The 21,689-nt window shown below is 43.8% G+C and overlaps 1 pseudogene; it reads right to left on the bottom strand.

Annotated features, from left to right (window-relative positions):
• Nucleotides 1-21,689, bottom strand: part of LOC115471343 — a 149,969-nt pseudogene that overhangs the window by 14,520 nt on the left and 113,760 nt on the right.

Below are 21,689 nucleotides of genomic sequence, written 5' to 3'. Positions count from 1 at the left end.
GATGATGCCCGAGAGTGATTGGGAGAAGGTGCTGTGGTCAGATGAGACAAAAATTGAGCTCTTTGGCATGAACTCAACTCGCCGTGTTTGGAGGAAGAGAAATGCTGCCTATGACCCAAAGAACACCGTCCCCACTGTCAAGCATGGAGGTGGAAATGTTATGTTTTGGGGGGTGTTTCTCTGCTAAGGGCACAGGACTACTTCACCGCATCAATGGGAGAATGGATGGGGCCATGTACCGTACAATTCTGAGTGACAACCTCCTTCCCTCCGCAGGGCCTTAAAAATGGGTCGTGGCTGGGTCTTCCAGCACGACAATGACCCAAAACATACAGCCAAGGCAACAAAGGAGTGGCTCAGGAAGAAGCACATTAGGGTCATGGAGTGGCCTAGCCAGTCACCAGACCTTAATCCCATTAAAAACTTATGGAGGGAGCTGAAGCTGCGAGTTGCCAAGCGACAGCCCAGAACTCTTAATGATTTAGAGATGATCTGCAAAGAGGAGTGGACCAAAATTCCTCCTGACATGTGTGCAAACCTCATCATCAACTACAGAAGACGTCTGACCGCTGTGCTTGCCAACAAGGGTTTTGCCACCAAGTATTAGGTCTTGTTTGCCAGAGGGATTAAATACTTATTTCCCTCTGCAGAATGCAAATAAATTCATATACTTTCCACAATGTGATTTCCAGATTTAATTTGTGATGTGCTATCTCTCACTGTTACCAATAACCTACCCTTCAATTATGGGCTGCTCATGTCTTTGTCAGTGGGCAAACTTACAAAATCAGCAAGGGATCAAATACTTATTTCCCCCACTGTATATCCCACTCTTACTGGTATACTTGTGGTGGAAAGTTTGAGCCCTCCAAAACTCACCAAAAACTTACTGTGTACAGCTGGGTACAGTAGAGGTTTGTTGGGTTTTGGAGGGCTCACCATACAACATAAGAGGGCAATGGTGAGATGTGTACCTGGGACCTTTAATGTGAAGTTCACTGCAGTGCCCCTAAACTGTCCCCACTGTCCTGCTGGGATGTCTGTGTGGCCAGTCTACTAAGAATGCTGCACTCCCCCCCCCCCCCCCCCCACACACATACAATATACATCCCTGGCTTGTTTTTGTGAATTTTTCCCTGGGTCCTTATTTTTTTCCCCAACAATGGACACAAAAGAAAGACGCACTGATCACAAACCACCAGATTCTAAATGCCAACACAGCCCATTGGTATTAGCACACGGCAGTTGCTAGCATGGCTTAGTAAATGGGTGGGGTAAAATTATGGAATATTAGTGCATATATGCAAGGAGGAGGGTGCATGGGGGGGTGCATCAGCAGGACATGGGCGTGTCAAAAATGTATGCAAATTGGTTATAAATATTTGCATTTATATGCCAAAGTGCTACAATTAGGCGCATACATTTGACATGGTATAAGTGGGCGTGTCTAAGTGTTAGCGCATAAATATTTGCAAATGCTATCATTCAGTAATGAAATCTGGGTGCCCAAATGCCATCATAGAATTTGCACTCAGCATGCTTCATTTTGGCACTAAAAGTTCAGCACACACTACAGAATTAATCCTTATCATTGTAGTTCATATCAGGGTGCTTATATTGGACTAGATTCTATAAATGGCACCCAAATGTGGGCGCTGAAAAAAATGAGCACAGAACGCTATTCTATAAATGGCACTCTGAGTTGAGTGCTAATTATAGAATGGGGCGTCGTGCCGGGATCCACGCCCAACTTTGAGTGTGAGGATTTACACCAACTGAAACCTGGTGTAAATCCCTCACCCATAAATTAGGTGAACATCCTCTGTATTCTATAATAATGCGCACATCTTTGTGAATGCCCCTGACCTGCCCATGGTCCTCTCATGGCCATGCCCACTTTTCAGCTGCACGCTAAAAGAATTACGCATGCATCTTTATAGAATAGCACTTAGCAAGATGTGAGCATTAATCTACATTGTTGCCAATTAATGCTGATAATTGATTGCTAGCACCCAATTATTGATGCTAATTGGCTTGTTACTCAATTAAATTGTGCATGCACCCAAATTTGCATACATAGTTTTGAGCACATATATAATCTGGGTGTTTATGGATATAAATATACGAATACTGACAGTGATCCAGGGGCGTAGCCAGACACCCAATTTTGGGTGGGCCTGGGCCCAAGATGGGTGGGCAGAAGAACTCTGCCTTGTCCCACAAGTAATTTCTCCCCCCTCTCGCCTGCATGCCATATGGTCTCTCAAACATCCCTCCTCCCCTGCATACCTTTTAAATAGCAGATTTCACTGGCAATGAGCAGCAACTATACACACTGCTCATGTTGGCCCCACAGCCTTTCCTCTGATGCAACTTCCTGTTTCTGCATAAGCAGGAATACATCAGAGGGAAGGCTGCAGGGCCGGTGCGAACAGTATGTATCAGTCGCTGCTTGTAGCAGGCAAAGATCTGCTATTTAAAAGGTATATAGGAGGGACAGTTGGGAGTTTTTGGCTGGTGGGGCTTGGGAATCCCTGCCAGCCACCTTAGAGATGTGCTGCTATTGGGTGGGCCGAACCCAAAGTGGGTGGGCCTCGGCCCACCCGGGCCCACCCTTGGCTATGCCACTGCAGTGATCAGCAAAGATGTGCATATATGCACACAAATGTCAGCACTATTCTATGATGAATACAAGGGAACCTACAGGGGCGGACCTGGGCAGAACTAGCTGGGGCAATCAGCTACATGCCTCCATTTAGGCATGATATTTACCCCGCCTCCCCATATGGCTGGTGTAATTATGGCTAACTAAATATTAGCAAAAATATGTAGTAGAGAGTTTGTGGAAACACTTATATATTGAAGATGGGGTAGGGTCTCATAACATTAAACACGGCTACTGTTCACTTCACTCCCATGGTGAATCTATGCTTGCGTCACGTTCTAATCATTGACTCATGCCACCCCGTCCTATGTTATCAATCTACAATCAAGTTATCATACTATATGTATATACTCATAAGACACTTAGCTTGACAGGCTAGGGTGGGATTAGCGATGATGAGGCACTTAACAGATGACTGATGCAAAAGTCCCCTTTGATGAAGCGTTGCGAAACAGGCACCTGTCGGGGCATATAGACACACCAGATATAGAAGAACACAGCAGCCCGTCAAGCTAAGTGTCTTATGAGATATACAATATAGTATGATAACTTGATTGTAGATTGATAACATAGGATGGGGGGGCATGAGTCAATGATTAGAACGTGATACACGAGCATAGATTCACCACGGGAGTGAAGTAAACAGTAGCCGTGTTTAATGTTATGAGACCCTACCCCATCTTCAATATATAAGTGTTTCCACAAACTTTCTCCTACATATTTTTGCTAGTTTTTAGAGGTGTGAAGGAGAAAATAATAGCCACGTATATTTTTCAACTAAATATTAGGCATGTCAGTACCAGATAATATTCCATAACTGAACCTAGGTGTCCAGGGTGTTATAAATTAGGCTCCCACTGTGTGGCTTTAGCACCTAAATGGAGGTGCCCAGTTATAGAATTTAGTTGGGCAATTTTCAAAATCCCTGTACTGAGGTAAAATACTGTTTTACTTGTAAAAATGTTTTTACAATAGCCCTCCTAATACATAACAACTAGATGGCAAGTAATGGTCATTTGAACTTCCAGATGGCCCCTATCTGTACTAATCTTTGATCATCGTCCTTGCTTGTCCTTTACCTTTTCCAATGCCCTAGAATGGATTTCTCAGCTTGACTGGTCTCTCCTTATCCTTTTTCCGTTAGTCAGGGAATGTAACTGAGCCATCCTACTACACTTGTCAAACAATGTACCATTTAGCCACAAAATACCCAGTGCATTGAACAGGATTCTGTACTGGAAATGAGTTTTGAGATTTGGGAAAAAGCCTTTCAGACACTTTCAAATCTTGTTATTCCTTATACTCCCATTCTCCAGCTTAGATCTTTTGACTCCAATAGACTGATTATACCCAATCCTCGACATACTAATTATGATGTCACTTGGAATTCTACTTTCTCCTGTTTGGCACTCTCTCTGGAATAGTCTCCCTGGGCCACTACGTTCTTAGCTACCATTCCAAAGGTTTACAGCACTTTTGAAGGCCTATTATTTCCAACTGGCCTTTGATTGATAGTCTCACCCTCTTTGGTTGATGACTTGACTCCTTGCACATAGCTTTTGGGTTTGTTTTGCTTGTTTGGTTACTGTTGTTATGAATGATCTTGAATGTGTGTTTATCTTCTGTCCTACCTAAATATGGTGTTCCTTTCAAAATATCATCATACTATTTATTTCATTTTATTGTAAACCGCTTAGCTCATCTTTGTCGGTATTTGGCAGTATAACAAGTTTTTAATAAACATAAATGTTTAAATCCCTGGGGTTGGGTTTGTTAATACAGATCTCTTGCAGTACTTTGTTATGATAATAGACAAGACTGATTACTGAGTCATCTAGTGGTGAAAAGCATGAATTACATCACCAAGCCATAAAGCACAACTGTAATTTTGTTTTGTTTTTTGTTTTTTTTTTGTTTAATGTCCTGAAGTTTTAAATATTTGTAACACACACACACACACACGACAAATAAACTTTACATGTACAATCAAGTAAAATAAAAAGTAGGAATGGTCTTCCAATAAAACCCAATATGAGGCTTGCAGGAGTTAATAAATGTCTTATTTATTTAAAGAATCAGCTGTAAAAGGACTCATCATTGGAGTGTCAAAAGTCTCAACCCAGAGTCATATTTTGGCATAAAAATGTCTGCATCAGGAGTCATACAATTTATTGAATCATTCTCTATTGGTGGATATTACAGAATTCACAAGGGAAAACAGCAAATGTCACACCAACTGAATGTCATGAAGATACGCACTGGCCAAATTGGTGAGACATATGGCAGAAATCATCTCCGTCTTGTAGTGATTGGGGCTCTGGATTTGCCTGCTTCTCCTCCGACAGAGCTGGCAGAGGTAGGGACACTGGGCTGCTGCACTTCCCATGCCAGAAGTTCCAGAGTTTGCAACCAAGGGCAATCTTAAAAGCTGCTACAAGAGGTGGAGATCATTTCTGCACATGTCTCACCAATTTAGCCATTGGGTAGCTACATGACATTCAGTTGCTGTGACAGTTGCTGTTTTCCCTTGTGAATTCTTTAAAACCCACCAATAGAGAAGGATTCAATAAGACTGTACGACTCCAAATGCAGGTGTTTTATGCCGAAACACGGCTTCATGTTGAGTCTTTTGACATGCCAATGAATAATGTGTCCTCTTACAGTCTGTGCTTTAAATAACTAAGGGGTCCTTTACTAAGGTGCACTAACTGATTTAGCACATGCTAAGCATTATCATGCGCTAAATAATAAAACATCCATATGAATATAATGGGTGTCTTTATCATTTAGTGCATGCTAGTCAGTAATGTGCTCTAAATCCCATGCCTTAGTAAAAGAACCCTTAAGACATTTATCAACTCCTGAAAGCCTCATATTGGGTTTTATTGTTTGGCACAAAGTGGCCCAATTGCTATTGTGTCAAAATTCAGGACTACTAGTGCTTTTGTCAAATGTACAATGATATCCACAGTGAACATTATTTTATTTATTTACATTTGTACCCCACGCTTTCCCACTCATGGCAGGCTCAATGCGGCGGGCAAGTGAGGGTTAAGTGACTTGCCCAGAGTCACAAGGAGCTGCCTGTGCCAGGAATCAAACTCAGTTCCCCAGGTCCAAAGTCCACCACCCTAACCACTAGGCCACTCCTCCACATAGTCATGACAAATATGTTAAGGTGAAGTTAGGAGGCAAACAGGAGTGGGGAGAGGATGATCAATCCCCAGTATTCTTCTCTTCTATATCTAAGTAACCCACTTACCCTAGAAGTAGCCTAATGGTTAGTGTAGCTGAGGGTGGGCAGATGGGGACTGGGGGTTGCATCAGGGGCTGAAACTAGCAGCTGGGAAGGGGGCTAGGGCTGGAATATGGGGGTTGAAAAGGGGTGACTCAGATGGGATAAGGGGGCTGGGGCTGGAATGGGGGACTAAGAAGGAGGCAGGTAGCAGAAGGCGGTTGGGACTGGAACTGAGGGCTGAAATGGGGGCAGGTGGAGAAAGGGGCTCGGACTGGAACTGGGGCTGAAAGGGGGCAGATGGGTGAAAGGGGCTTGGACTGAAACTGGGGGCTAGTGAGATAATGGGGCTGGAAGTAGGGGCTGAAAGGGGGAGCAGGTGGGATAATGGGACTGGAACTGGGGGCTGAAAAGGGGAAGGTTGGAGAAAGGGACTAGAACTGGGGCTGGGGCCTGAATAAGGAGATAAGGAATAAGGTTCTGAAGCTGGAGAGCTGAGTGACAGGGTAGGAGCTGGAGGTTGGTAAGGGGTGAGAGGTAAAGAAGATAAGCTGGGGAGGCAATAAATACAGAAAGTGGAAATGACCAACTTGAAAGTGGGTGAAACACTGGAAATTGGAGACAGGGAAGAATAAGCACAGGTAGGAATGAGAGAACTAGAGAGGTAAGTGCAAGAAGTAAAAAGCTGGTAAATAGGTGAATGAAGGAGACTTACGATGGGGGGAGGCGATGGAGAGAAAAGGAGGAATAAAATTTAGCTACCTGTAGGTTTAAAAAAATAGCAGATGAGAGAAATGGAGAAAAAATGAGACGGACGGATCAGAGTCAGAGGTAGATATAACAAAAGAGAAGAACATGGAAAGTGAAAAGCAGAAAATGGAAATTAAATCCTGAAAAAAGACTCAGGAGAAAACCAATCAGAGGATGTAGTAAGGAGAGACCAGGCCCAACCCAAGTGGAAAAACAAAATGGTCAGACAACAAAGGTACAAAAAATTATTTCCAATATTTGAGAAATGAGATGTGAGCATTGAAAATGTGGATTTCCTGTACTTGTTTTGTCTTTTCTCAGTTTTCTACTGCTCATAATCTGGTTTCTTGGGTTTTCAATTTCATTTTTTGTCAACATATTTCTTTCTAAGCTGTAGTCTTTTTTTTTTTAACTAGATGATTGTCCAGCTTATTTTCGAAAGAAAAACGCCTATAGTGCGACCTAAATCGGGAGATAGACGTTTATCTCGCAAAGGCGCCCAAATCGGTATAATCGAAAACCGATTTTGGGCGTTTCCAACTGCAGTCCGTTGCGGAAATGAATAAAGTTGACGGGAGATAGACGTTTATCTCGCAAAGGCGCCCAAATCGGTATAATCGAAAACCGATTTTGGGCGTTTCCAACTGCAGTCCGTCGCGAAACGAATAAAGTTGACGGGGGCGTGTTGGAGGTGTGGTGGAGGCGGAACTTGGGCATGGTTATCGGCCGAGGAGAGATGGGCGTCTTTAGCTGATAATCGAAAAAAAAGCGTTTTTACCGCAATTTTGGGTCACTTTTTTTGGACCCTTTTTTTTTCATGAACAAGTCCCAAAAAAGTGCCCCAACTGCCCGATGACCACTGGAGGGAATCGGGGATGACCTCCCCAGACTCCCCCAGTGGTCACTAACCCCCTCCCACCAAAAAAAACCCACTTTACAAACTTTTTTCCCAGCCTGTATGCCAGCCTCAAATGCCGTACCCACCTCCATGATAGCAGAATGTGTTCGATCCCGTCACAGCCTTTCCCTGGGTCAGATGTGGCTCTCGGTTGCAGTACAGGGTCACATCAGCATTGCATTGTGGTGGGTGTAGGGTATCGGGCTCCGTGATTTCATTAGCTTGTGTTACAGTCTCACGATGTTGGTAGTTGGTAGGCTCTTCTCCCATGGTGCTTTCCCCCTGCCTACTGGGTCAGAGTGTGCCCTGTTGTGTTTCCTGTTGTAGTCCATGCGGTAGCCATTTTGTAAGCCAGTTTTAGTTCCCTTTCCTGTGTTAGCCATGTTACAGAACTTAGTTCTTACCTTGAATGTGTCTGAAAGAGGGCATTGTACAGCATTCTGCCAGCTCTGACCTACTGCTCATCTCAGTACCAGGGACTCGTTGCCAGTGGGGCACAACCTCTGATCTGCAGTTAACTGTGAGTAAATGTGGTTATTCCAATAAAGGACGTTTTCGGAGAGATTAGTCTTCAGGTGTCAACTGGTGTGCCAATGTTATATAACAGCAACCAGTCCTAGAGGCCTGCGTATATGCAGGTCCCTGGAGCACTTTTAGTGGGTACCGCAGTGCACTTCAGCCAGGTGGACCCAGGCCCATCCCCCCCTACCTGTAACACTTGTGCTGGTAAATGGGAGGCCTCCAAAACCACTGTAACCACATGTAGGTGCCCCCTTCACCTCTAAGAGCTATGGTAGTGTGTACATTTGTGGGTAGTGGGTTTTGGGGGGGGGGGTTGGGTGCTCAGCACCCATGGTAAGGGAGCTATGCATGTGGGAGCGTTGTCTGAAGTCCACCGCACTGACCTCTAGGGTGCCCAGTTGGTGTCCTGGCATATCAGGGGGGCCAGTGTACTATGAATCCTGGCCCCTCCCACGACCAAATGGCTCGGATTAGGACGCTTTTGAGCTGGGCGTTTTTAGTTTCCATTATTGCTAAAAAGAACAAACACCCAACTCAAAAATGTCCATTTTTTCGAAAATATAGTTCGGCCCGCCCTTCACGGACCCGTTCTCGGAGATAAACGCCCATGGAGATAGGCATTTCCATTCGATTATGCCCCTCCACATGTGTTTTCCTACTATAATCACAGAGGAGGTTTCTTCTAACATGTAGATTCTGTGTTCTGTTTTCTTTTTTCCAATTGGAGGTATTCTGGTGTTCTAGAATATTTGCAGTGCTGATTTTCATAGGTAGTGTTAATGCAGATTGAATGTTTATTTGCAAGATTTTGTGTTACTTCTCAGTGTCTGGTAGTGGACGAGTTTGTGTTGCTGTCACTGATGTGACACCAATTTGAAGAATGTTTTTGAAATTGTGCTTCTGTTCTGTGAATGTTATTGGTTGATTTGGGAATGCTCCATGTAATTGAATAATTATACTCTGTGGGGGCAATTTTATAGCCGGGTTCCACAATTTGGGTGTGCTAATGCTGCATGCTAAGCGTCAATTCTGTAATGGCATCTGTGCACCAAAACGCCATTAGAGAATACTAGCCTAAGTCAGCAATATGCAGCTAGACGTAGACTTGAATAATTACATCAGGTTTATAGCAGGCTAATTGAGGCACTTTTAGCATATAACTTAATTACATGCATGCCCCTTGCACTTATCTGCTAAGCCACAGCACCAGAGAAATACTGCCCGATCAGTGCATCTGAGCAGCTCCCTCATGCTCAATGCTAATGACATGCAAATTTAAGTGCGCTCATAGCATTGAGCATGGGGGAGTTCAGGGGAGGATGGTGCCTGGTGTATGAGTTCTAGAGTTGAGCACCAGAGGGAGAGGGAGGGAAGGAAGAAGAAGAGTTACAGAATTATTTGCTGCTACCTTTGCCTTAGGACCGAGCCCGCAGCACCTTCCACACAACTGCAAGTAGAAAAGACTCCTTCCATTGAAGCTGTTGAGAGAAAACGCACACTCCTTAAGCCTCAGAATTTTTGTACAAAATGGAGCTTCACACACATGATTAAAAGTACTAACCTTGCACATTTTCCAGTATGCAGTGTGAAGATGCCAAACACAAGGAACATTTGTTGACTTCCTAGTAACTATATGGAAGACAGACCGGTCCCCTATTCCTCCTCATAGCTTGGCACAACCCTAACGCCAGCTCCAAGCTGGCATAGGATTTGCCATAAGAGGAGTGCCTTTGTTTGGTGCACTGTGTGCTGAACATTGTGGAGGAATAGAGATTTAGCTCATCAGCGTGCATTTGCATGCTTGATGTGCAATCCCTCGGTGCGCTTGCTATTCCCCACAGTAGGGGCTTTTAAGCATGGTGCGCCAGCAAACACTGGCACTAGTCTGGAGCTAATGGCCTACATTTGCTTTTGAGCATCGGACCATATGTGACCTGTGTGTGTAAATTATAGAATAGTACTTACGCATATAAGTGTGTATTATGTGTGTAAGTGCTAATATTCTATAACATATGTTCACAAATGGTGTCTAACTTTAGCACCCTGTTATAGAATAAGCGTGCATATGATTTACAAAAACTTGGTGTGGGAACTTGGGAGCTGAAGGTGAAACCAGGGGCGGAGCTTGGGTCTCTCCCAAGCAAAAATGCATTCTGCTGCCCCTGGGAGGGGAAGGAGGGGAGTGAGAAGGTGATAGATGCCCCTGGGGGAGGGGAATGGGGGGGGTTTGGAGAAGAAAAGAAAGAGAGGAGATGCTGAATGGTTAGGGCCACCAGAAACCCTAGTACCGGTCCTGAATTCACCATCCTTTCCATGAAGAAGTATTTCCTTAGATCACTCGTGAGTCTGTCCCCTTTCACCTTTCCTTCATTCCAGATCTTCCTTTCCATTGAAAGAGACTTGCCTTCTATGCATTTATGCTACAGACGTATTGAAATATCTATCATATCTCTCCTCTCTCACCTTGCCTCCAAAGTATACATAAAGATCTTTAAGGCTGTCCACATACACTTTATGATGAAGACATATGTTGTGTTGTCTTTCTACTCACCCCCTCTTCCTAAATCAAAATTGACACCATTCACATATTCTTCATCCCCACTGTACCTGAATCTAACTTGCCTTGAGCTACTAAATCCCAGATCTCTACCCTTCTCCTCCCTTTGCCATAGTTATATTTGATACTGTTATCCACGGATCAGGATCACATTTCCTTCTTAGCATTCATGATGTCTCTCTGTGTATTGCCTTTTCAAATTGATTAATTGCTTGTCCAAACAGTATTCATGGTTCCTCTCTTTATTGCCTTTTAAAATTAATTACTAATGATTGGTTTTCAAGCAACTTAATGGCTCTCACATTCACAAAAGAAATCTGAATTTGATGAGATTGGAAATATCCTTTTCCAGTGATCACATTATAATTTCAGTGCTCAGATCAGACAATTTAGAATTAACAGTTAACTAATTCCTTTTTAAATGCATTATATTATTTTTCAAGTTGATCAACAGTATGATTTTTATTTGAAACTGAGAGTGTTCCTTCCTCCCCTCCCCCACTTATCTGGTTGCTTATAACTACACATTCTTGATCTAATTGGCTTTATTTGCTGTCTGTATTAATTTATTTGTGTCATATGGACCTTTAAAGTGAGAAATTTTGAGCTTTTTGGAAACTATTCTACCAAGACAAATCCCCCAGACTCAGGTGGACTTGCAAAGAAAATCCGAAAGAATGTTATTTATGTGTTACATTGTAACCTCCACATTTTCACGCCACCTATTTGTAGGCTGCAATGTGTCTTACATAGTACCGGAGAGGCCTTTGCAGGCTCGGTGTGAACAGATACAGGGTGGTGATGTGTAAGATCAAGTTTATTGATTTCAACTTGAAAGTAATATTAATAATTGAAGCTGAGTGAATAATTACTGCTGACATACGTTGGTTACCCAGTAGACTGTGAGCCCATTTTTCTTTTGAAGTCACCACAGAGTAGTAATGCAAATGTACATTTCAGCTGTGTAATGCTAATTGTACCTGCAGTCTCAAATGTCAGCTCTGAAGATTCTGCTTGAAACATTAGTCTTATAAATTACACTTGTTCTTAGAGTATAAGTTCTCGGTGGCTGCAGGTCTTCAATTAGACAGCTAGTGTTTTCTTTTGTGGAACAGTTGGCCCCCTTTCATCAGCAGTTCACCTCGATCCTACTTAAGAATTGTTTACAAATGTACTTACAACTGCTGCAGAAAGGAAATGTTCCACTTTATAAAGTCAACACATCAAAGAAATGATAGGAATGTGGAATAGTCGCAATCTACTCAACAAATGCCATTGTGTGTTTGAGTGATTAACCATTCAGTAACTTATAGTTTTCATCCCATATAGTACAAAATCCCAATAATTGATGTTGGGGAGGGGAGAGCTATAGCAAGTTGATAATGACAGAGCACACTCCAATTCACTTTGTGACTATGTACTTTGTCCTATGAAGTTACAATGCAATAAAGTCCTTTCAGAACATTACCCCCAAAACCAACCCAGACCATATTGCCTTTTCAGGATGCATGTATTTATGATTTGCATATGTAAATCCCAGCTTTCTAAAGCAGGGTTTTCTACATGTATGCAAGATTGAAAAGTAAATGTGGTGTTTTCATGTCTACATCTCGAATAGGGCTTCTAAAATAACCACCTACATCTCTTTTAATCATTATTTCTACTTGACTCTTTCCTACTGTTCTATGTTTATATTCCATACTTGGTCTACCCATCACAATTTGAAAAATAATCAAGGTATGTGACCAGCACCTGCAGAGCCTACCTGGGATAATTCAAACCATTCATCACACTGTCCTCTTTAGGAAGCATCTAACAGACTCTGGCTGTCACATTGCTCACAAGACCGGAGAGCTGGAGCTGCTGGCCCGGAGAAAGTAGTTGCTGAAACCTTTGCACTTCCACTGAAACTTCCACCAAATGGTGGAAAACTGGCGCACCTTTAAAATAAGACAGAAAGAGGAAGCAACTTTTCAGCTGAGACACTTTTGGTGCCCATCCCCACACTGAATTTGATTCTGTCCTGCTAATACAGACATTCTTTTTTTTTATTTCAAATAGTTTTATGATTATTATTATAACCAGAACAAAACAATGCAGCAAATCAAAAATATAGTAAACAACAAACAAACAAACAAACACTAGCATGCAAATTTATACAAACATTATCCAGAAAGGCTGCAATATATATGACTAAATGAGTCTATATGTAGGAACCACAGTAAAAGAGACAGAGAAAGAAAGAGAAAAAGAAAAAGAAAGAACCAGGAACAAAGAGAGGAAGCAGATTTAAGTGTGGAAAAAGGCTTGCTTTAGATGGAGTAATCGGGACACCAGGAAGGGTAAAGGTTATATCAATCAAACTGGCAGTTTAAAAAGGTACATATAAGTACATTAAGTAGTGCCATACTGGGAAAGACCAAAGGTCCATCTAGCCCAGCATCCTGTCACCGACAGTGGGCCATTCCAGGTCAAGGGCACCTGGCACGCTCGCCCAAACATAAAAACATTCCAGACAAGTTATACCTAAAAATGCGGAATTTTTCCAAGTCCATTTAATAGCGGTCTATGGACTTGTCCTTTAGGAATCTATCTAACCCCTTTTTAAACTCCGTCAAGCTAACCGCCCGTACCACGTTCTCGCGGCAACGAATTCCAGAGTCTAATTACACGTTGGGTGAAGAAAAATTTTCTCCGATTCGTTTTAAATTTACCACACTGTAGCTTCAACTCATGCCCTCTAGTCCTAGTATTTTTGGATAGCGTGAACAGTCGCTTTCCATCCACCCGATCCATTCCACTCATTATTTTATACACTTCTATCATATCTCCCCTCAGCCGTCTCTTCTCCAAGCTGAAAAGCCCTAGCCTTCTCAGCCTCTCTTCGTAGGAAAGTCGTCCCATCCCCACTATCATTTTCGTCGCCCTACGCTGAAACCTTTTCCAAGTCTACTATATCTTTTTTGAGATACGGAGACCAGTACTGAACACAATACTCCAGGTGCGGTCGCACCATGGAGCGATACAACGGCATTATAATATCCGCACACCTGGACTCCATACCCTTCCTAATAACACCCAACATTCTATTCGCTTTCCTAGCCGCAGCAGCACACTGAGCAGAAGGTTTCAGCGTATCATCGACGACGACACCCAGATCCCTTTCTTGATCCGTAACTCCTAACGCGGAACCTTGCAAGACGTAGCTATAAGTCGGGTTCCTCTTACCCACATGCATCACTTTAGGAAGCCGTCCAAACTTTTTAAAACTCCGCTAAGCTAACCGCCTTTACCACATTCTCTGGGCAACGAATTCCAGAATTTAATTACATGTTGAGTGAAGAAAAGGTTTCTTCTTTCTCCGATTTATTTTAAATTTACTACATTGTAGCTTCAATTGCACCCCCCTAGTTCATAGTATTTTTGGAAAGCGTAAACAGAGCTCTTCACATCTACCCGTTCAACTCCACTCATTATTTTATAGACATCTATCATATCTCCCCTCAGCCGCCTTTTCTCCAAGCTGAAGAGCCCTAGTCGCTTTAGCCTTTCCTCATAGGGAAGTCATCCCATCTCCTTTATCAATTTTCGTCGCCCTTCTCTGTACCTTTTCTAATTCCACTTATCTTTTTTGAGATGCAGCGACCAGAATTGAAACCAATATTCGAGGTATGGTCGCACCATGGAGCGATGCAAAGACATTATAACATCCTCATTTTTTGTTTCCATTCCTTCCTAATAATACCTAACATTCTATTTGCTTTCTTAGCCACAGCAGCACACTGAGCAGAAGGTTTCAACGTATCATCAATGACGACACCTAGATCCCTTTCTTGGTCTGTGACTCCTAACATGGAACCTTGACATGATGTAGCTATAATTCGGGTTCCTCTTTCCCACATGCATTACTTTGCACTTGCTCACATTAAACGTCATCTGCTATTTAGACGTCCAGTCTCCCCAGTCTCGTAAGGTCCTCTTGTAATTTTTCACAATCCTCCAGCGATTTAATGACTTTGAATACTTTATGTGTCATCAGCAAATTTAATTACCTCACTAGTTACTCTACATTTCTAAGTCATTTATAAATATGATTAAAAAAGCAGCGGTCCCAGCACAGAGCCCTGGGGAACCCCACTAACTACCCTTCTCCATTGAGAATACTGACCATTTAACCCTACTCTCTGTTTTCTATCTTTTAAACCAATTTTAATCTACAATAGAACACTACCTCCTATCCCATGACTCTCCATTCCTCTGGAGTCTTTCATGAGTACTTTGTCAAACGCCTTCTGAAAATCCAGATTCACAATATCAACCGGCTCACCTTTATCTACATATTGTTCACCCCTTCAAAGAAATGTAGTAGATTGGTGAAGCAAGATTTCCTTCACTAAATTCATGTTGACAATTTGTCTCATTAATCCATGTTTTGAATATGCTCTGTAATTTTGTTCTTAATAATAGTCTCTACCATTTTGCCCGGCACCGACGTCAGACTCACCGGTCTATAATTCCCAAATCTCCTCTGGAACCTTTTTTAAAAATCGGCATTACATTGGCCACTCTCCAATCTTCTGGTACCACGCTCAATTTTAAGGATAAATTACATATTACTAACAATAGCTCCGCAAGCTCATTTTTCAGTTCTATGAGTAATCTGGATGAATACCATCTGGTCCAGGGAGATTTGCTACTCTTCATTTGTAGAACTGCCCATACATCCTCCAGGTTAAGTTTCTCCAACTCGTCAGCTTCAATACCATTTCTGGCACCGGTATCCCACCCAAATCTTCCTCAGTGAAGACTGAAGTAAATAATTCATTTAATCTCTCCGCTACGACTATGTCTTCCCGGATCACCCCTTTTACTCGATCTAACCAATTCTTTTGCCGACTTCCTGCTTTTAGTATACCACCAAAAATTTTTACTATGTGTTTTTGCCTCCAATGCAATCCTTTTTTGAAGTCCCTCTTAGCCTTCCTTATTAGCACTTTGCATTTGACTTGACATTCCTAATGTTGTTTCTTATTACTTTCAGTCGGTTCCTTCTTCCATTTTCTGAAGGATTTTCTTTTAGCTCTAATAGTTTCCTTCACCTCACTTTTAACCACATTGGCTGTCGTTTGGTCTTCCGTCCTCCTTTTTAATACGCGGAATATATTGGCCTGGGCTTCCAGGTTGGTACTTTTGAACAGCATCCACGCCTTATGTAAATTTTTGATCCTTGCAGCCGCTCCCCTACGTTTTTTTTTTCAACCGTTCTTCTCATTTATCATAGTCTCCTTTTATAAAGTTAAACACTAATGTATTTGATTTCCTATGTATACTTACTTCAAAGCTTATATCAAATCTGATCATAGTATGATCATTGTTATCAAGCGGTCCCAGCACCATTACCTCCCGCACCAGATCATGCACTCCACTTAGGACTAGGTCTAGAATTTTTCCTTCTCTCGTCGGCTCCTGAACCAGCTGCTCCATAAAGTTGTCTTTGATTTCATCAAGGAATTTTACCTCCCTAGCGTGCCCCGATGTTACATTTACCCAGTCAATATTGGGGTAATTGAAATCACTCATTATTATCGTGTTGCCCAGTTTTTTTGCGTCTCTAATTTCCTTTAACATTTCTGCATCCGTCTGTTCATCCTGGCCAGGCGGACAATAGTACACTCCTATCATTATCCTTTTCCCCTTTACACATGGAATTTCAATCCACAGTGATTCCAAGAAGTGTTTTGCTTCCTGCAGAATTTTCAATCTATTTGATTCAAGGCCCTTGTTAATATACAATGCTACCCCTCCACCAATTCGATCCACCCTATCACTACGATATAATTTGTACCTCGGTATGACAGTGTCCCCACTGGTTATCCTCCTTCCACCAGGTCTCAGAGATGCTTATTATATCTAATTTTTCATTTAGTGCAATATATTCTAACTCTCCCATCTTATTTCTTAGGCTCCTGACATTCGCTTATAGACATTTCTAACTATGTTTGTTGTTCCTATTACATCATGCTTAGTACTTGACAGAATTAATTTGCAATCTTTTGCCTGATTTTTATTTTATTTAAGGACGCCTGATCTACTATGGTCTCTTTTGCAACCTCACTATCAGGATACCCTATCTTCCCTGTTTTGGTGATGTACATTACTGCTGTTATGCATGGAATGGAGCTAAGGAGGTCTTTCATGCCACACATTTTTTATTATAGGTATGGTTGGGTAAATTAACTTCAAATCCAGTCCTGATGACTGGTAGGGATGGGAAGCTGACTAAATCCAACTCTGATGTGCATGTTGTGATTCTTTTTTTCCAATTTCTGAATTTGTACTAACTTTTTACAGCTGATTTGAACTTTAGAATTCTAATTCCTACTCACCACTAACTCTAAAAAGCAAAGCACACCTAATACAGATACTTACATATAATTATTCTTCTGAGAATAAAAGAAAAGCCAGGGAGAGTACTAAGGGAAGTGGTGTTTTTCAAGCATTTATCCTGTGAACTCTTGCATTAGGGTAAAGTTCTAAATACATATTTCCTTTTTTTCGAGGATAAGCAGGACATGAAATTCACATATATAACACATGTAATAACGCATGTAAAATGGATGTGTACACCCAGGTTGGTTGAAAGTGCACACATCCATTTACATGCGTATGCCATCAAAAAATACATAAAATTAGCTTCATAAAATTAGCTTCAATCATTACTACATAGAATTGAGAGTTGCAGGAGTATTTTCAAAGATAATTGCCAGGCTTAAAATGGCCCCCTTCGAATTTGGCTATAAATATGCACAGATTCCAGCCCCTTACCTTGTGTGCTGAGCCCCCAACCCCCCCAAAACCACTACCCACAACTGTACACCACTACCATAGCCCTTACAGGTGAAGGGGGGCACCTAGATGTGGGTACAGTGGGTTTTGGAGGGCTCGCTGTTTCCTCCACAGACATAACAGGTAGGGGGGTATGGGCCTGGGTCCGCCTTCCTGAAGTGCACTGCTCACCACTAAAACTGCTCCAGGGACCTGCATATTGCTGTCATGGACCTGAGTATGACATCTGAGACTGGCATAGAGGCTGGCACAAATATTTTGAAATATATTTTTTGAGGGTGGAAGGGGGGTTAGTGACCACTGGGGGAGTAAGGGGAGGTCATCTCCAATTCTCTCTGGTGGTCATCTGGTCATTTTGGGCACTTTTTTGTGCCTTGGTCGTAAGAAAAACATGACTAGGTAAAGTCGTCCAAGTGTTCGTCAAGGACGTCTTTTTTCTTTTGATTATGGTCGAGGACGTCCAAGTGTTAGGCACGCCAAAGACCCGCCTTTGCTACGCCTCCGATACGCCCCCTTGAACTTTGGCTATCCCTGTGACGGAACACAGTTGGGGACGTCCAAAATTGGCTTTCGATTATACCGATTATGTTGAAAGATGGATGTCCTTCTCTTTCGAAAATGAGCCCGTATGCTAGTTGAATATTTTTACTGCTATAATGGTCTGTTGCTTATATTTGATTTATTCTTACTGTACACCGCCTTGAGTGAATTATTTCACAAAGGCGGTAATTAAATCATAATTAATAATAATAAATAATAACAGAACAGTAAGCATCTCATCTATGAAGTTAGCCTTTTTAAAACTATGGATCTCAATAGCCTATTTCTTCAAGACAGGACTGACTCCTTTATACAATTCTGGCAATAAAGCCTTGCAAAATGTGATTAAGGAGCTGTAAGCACTGAAAGAGCTCAAGGACAGGTGAATAACTTAATGCAACATGCTCTGCTGCCCTTTCCTTTTTCTCTAGGGTCACAAAAGCAAATACACAATCTGCTGTGATTCCCACTAGTTTTACTACATTGACTCGTAGAATTCATGTAAATGAGGAATGTCACCATATACAAGATGACACTAAAGATGCTGCATGCTAATTACTGCAGAGCCCATGTATTTTCTGTGGTTTTATAGACTGCACAAGGCTTTATCCAACAAAGACGAGTATTCAACCCATATCATCACACAAATATCTATCACTGGATACATAGGTGCTACTCTGTGGATGCTGTGGGTGCTCAAGAACCCCCAATATTTGGGGTCTGCCCCAGAACGCAACAGAGGCTGGAGCTTTATATGCTGCTGCCAGCACAGCACAGCATCACACAGTAAAAGCACTTTCAAAATTCATGGCCAGCATTGGCAATGTTGTTGCTCAGTGTTGCTTGCTCCTTCGCTCTGAATGTCCCTGCTAGGCCCACCCCCGAAACCAGGGGCATAGCCACGGGCGGGCCCAGGCCCAGCCATTTCCCTCCAGGCCCGCCCATCCACATCCTTCGCGCGCTGTCGCTGCCTTTTTGTCCGCGCGGAGGCAGCGTTCAGTGTTTCCATCCTGCCCTGTCTTCCCCAAGCTCCGCTGCAAGTGCATTCTCTTTTTCGCCCGTCGCGCTGCGCTGCTATACACACAGGCAGCTTCGCTCCTCCCTGCCGCGTCCATCTGGCCCTCTCTGATGCACTTCCTGCTTAGGGCCAGATGAACGCAGCAGGGGGGAGCGAAGCTGCCTGGTGTAATGGCAGCGCAGCGCGACGGGCGAAAAGGAGAAGGATTCCACTTGCGGGACTGATGCAGTGGAGCCTGGGAGAAGACAGGCCAGGAAGGAAACGCTGAACGCTGCCTCCGCGGGACAAAAGGATAGCGACAGCGTGTGAAGGATGTGGAGGGGCGGGCCTGGAGGGAAAGTGGCTGAGCTGCTTGAGTGCGACATGGGAGGGAGAGGAGGAAGGGACTAGAGGGAAGGGATGCTGCTGGGACATGGGAGGGAGAGGACTAAGGGACTAGAGAGAAGGGAGAGAGCTACTGGGACATGGGAGGGAGAGAGCTGCTGGGACATGGGAGGGAGAGGAAGAAGGGACTGGAGGGAAGGGAGAGAGCTACTGGGACATGGTAGGGAGAGGAGAAGGGACTGGAGGGAAGGGAGAGAGCTGCTGGGACATTGGAGGGAGAGGAAGAAGGGACTGGAGGGAAGGGAGAGAGCTGCTGGGACATGGGAGGGAGAGGAAGAAGGGACTGGCGGGAAGGGAGAGAGCTACTGGACATGGGAGGGAGAGGAGGAAGGGGCTGGAGAGCTGCTGGACATGGGAGGAAGAGGAAGAAGGGACTAGAGGGCAGGGAGAGAGCTGCTGGACATGGGAGAGAGAGAGCTGATGGACATGGGAGGGAGAGGAGGAAGGGGCTGGAGAGCTGCTGGACAATGGAGGAAGAGGAAGAAGGGACTGGAGGGAAGGGAGAGAGCTGCTGGACATGGGAGGATAGGGAGAGAAAGAGGGAGATGGATGAAAGGATGCAGCAGAGAAAGGGGAGAGACTGGAAGGATGTGGAGAGAGAGAGAGGAAAGGAGACTGAACAGAAAAGGTGTAGAGAGATAGAGAGATACTGGATAGAAGGAGAGGGGAGATAGAGACACTAGATGGAAGGATCAGGAGAGAGGGTAGATGGGTGGAAGGATGAGGAGAGAAAGAGGGAAGACACTGGATGGAAGGGTAGGAAGAAAAAGGAGACGCTGGATGCAAAAGAAAGAGGGGAGACACTGGAAGGATGGGGCGAGAAAGAGAGGAGCTGCTGGATGGAAAGAGGGAGAGGACAGAGTAGGGAAAGACTGGAGAATTAGAGGAAGGGGCATGTGGAGAACAAGGGTGAGGAAAAGATGAAAAGCCATAGGTGATGAATGGACAGGAAACCCTGGCAAGAGAAAGACGAAGGAAAGCAGAATCTAGAGACTGGGAGCAACACAATGAGAAAAAGTAAATGGCCATACAACAAAGGTAAAGAAAATAATTTTATTTTTAATTTAGGATAAAGTAATATGGGACCTGTGTTAATAAAGTTTTAGAGTCCAATACTTCCTTCCTTAGGTCAGGAGAGGATACCATAAAAGCATTATACTGACCTGAAGCAGGAGTTTTTGGCCTCTGAAAGCTCATTAAAAAGGGTGTTAGGCTGTTAAATACATTATTTTCTGAAACCTGATGCACTGAAAAGCAGCACTTTACCCCTGTGTGACAAATGCATCTGATTAGTGTGACTAAATTTTGCTGGGAAGGGGGGTAGAGAGAAAATTTTGTGCCCACCCACTTTAGGTTCAGGCCCATCCAAAATTGGCAGTCTGGCTACGCCACTGGCCGAAACTAATATAAATAATTTTTTTTTTTAATCCCAGAGCAGAGAGACTCCAGAGCACTATACGCGGCAAATGACATGAGCCAGCCCAGGCACGTGGCACAGCCAATGGGAAGTGTGTAGCAGGCAGCAGCCGGTATCCTAGTCTCCCACTTTCCGAAGAAGTCCTGATCAATGCTGGCCGCTCCTTCTTCTGCAGCCGCTCCCGACTGGCCCACGGCACAAGATAATGTTTTTCCTCCTTGGTAGGGGACGGGGTGGGTAATTAACGCATCCGCCTTCCACCTTTACCTCTACAGCAGCCAACAGGGCTCTTTTTCTCCTTCCTCGGCGCTCCTTGTGTCCCTCCCCTACAGGGTCGAGCTCTGACTTGAGCCACTGCAGTGCAGAAAGTTGGGGAATGGCTCAAGTATCTGCAGAGCCCGACCATGCAAGGGGAGACAAGGAGTGCTATGGAAGGAGCAAAACTCCAGATCCTGCCTGGAGCCATGCTGTAGACAAACACGGGGGGGCGGGGGGGGAGGTTGAGAGAATTTATATAAAGGCAGGGGAGGGAAGGGGGATTCAAGATACTAGGGAGGGGGCAGGGGGGCATGAGAAAATCTGGATGAAGGCTGGGGAGGGGGTATGAGAGAAACTGGGAGAGAGGCTGGGGAGGGGGAATGAGTGAATCTGGATGAAGGGTGGGGGGGGGCAAGAGAAACTGGGGGGAGAGGCTGGGGAGAAGGAGAACATTGGGTTGTGTTCACAGTGGCGTATTTAAACAAGGTGCACCCCCTGTCAGACCTGGCCCATGCTTCCACCTTAAAAACCTGCCTGCTGCAATCAAGGAGGTTAGCTGCAGTCTTCACCTGGGCAGCAGCAGTGACACACATAGGCTG

Source organism: Microcaecilia unicolor, chromosome 5 (genome assembly GCF_901765095.1).
Source record: "Microcaecilia unicolor chromosome 5, aMicUni1.1, whole genome shotgun sequence".
NCBI classification, from domain to species: Eukaryota; Metazoa; Chordata; class Amphibia; order Gymnophiona; family Siphonopidae; genus Microcaecilia; species Microcaecilia unicolor.
The sequence above is the reverse complement of the archived record's forward strand: the minus strand, read 5'-3'. Positions and strand labels throughout refer to the sequence as shown.